Raw genomic sequence first — 618 nt, 5'->3', positions numbered from 1 at the left:
TATTTTCAAATAATGTTACAAGTCATGGCATGTCAGATGACAGATAAGGAAAATGAGTAGAGAATAAATAATAAATAAATAAATAAATAATAAAAAAAACTATATAAATAAAAAATAAATCAAAATATGTAAAACAAAACAATGTGATAAAATAAATTAATTTATTTTAAACATAAAATATAAATGTTTTATTTATTGTTATTTTTTGCAATATTTATTTATTATTGTATTTAAAATTATTAATGTAGTTTATTATTTTTATTTTATGTTTGGGTTTTATGCATCTTTTTTTTTCAGGTCAGACGGGAGACAACATCCAAAATGTTTGGACGTGTCCGCTTTACAAAGAAATAAAGACACAGCCCACAGTTCCCAGTCTGACCAGTTCACAGTGACACAGCTGGCGTCGATTCATCTTTGACACCGTTCCTCTGGTCACCATACGATCCAACAGATGGTGTGTTCAATGACAGATAGATTTCCAATACCATCATGCAGCAGTTATTGATTAGAACAGTATTTACCATGTGACCGCTGTGACAGTAAAGAGGACTGTGATTGGTCGTCAGATCGTGGTGACGCTGGTGTATTTACAGATATGTATTTGTATGTTTACAG

The sequence above is a fragment of the Epinephelus lanceolatus genome, chromosome 2, assembly GCF_041903045.1.
Source record: "Epinephelus lanceolatus isolate andai-2023 chromosome 2, ASM4190304v1, whole genome shotgun sequence".
In the NCBI taxonomy this organism is placed as follows: Eukaryota; Metazoa; Chordata; class Actinopteri; order Perciformes; family Serranidae; genus Epinephelus; species Epinephelus lanceolatus.
The sequence above is the reverse complement of the archived record's forward strand: the minus strand, read 5'-3'. Positions refer to the sequence as shown.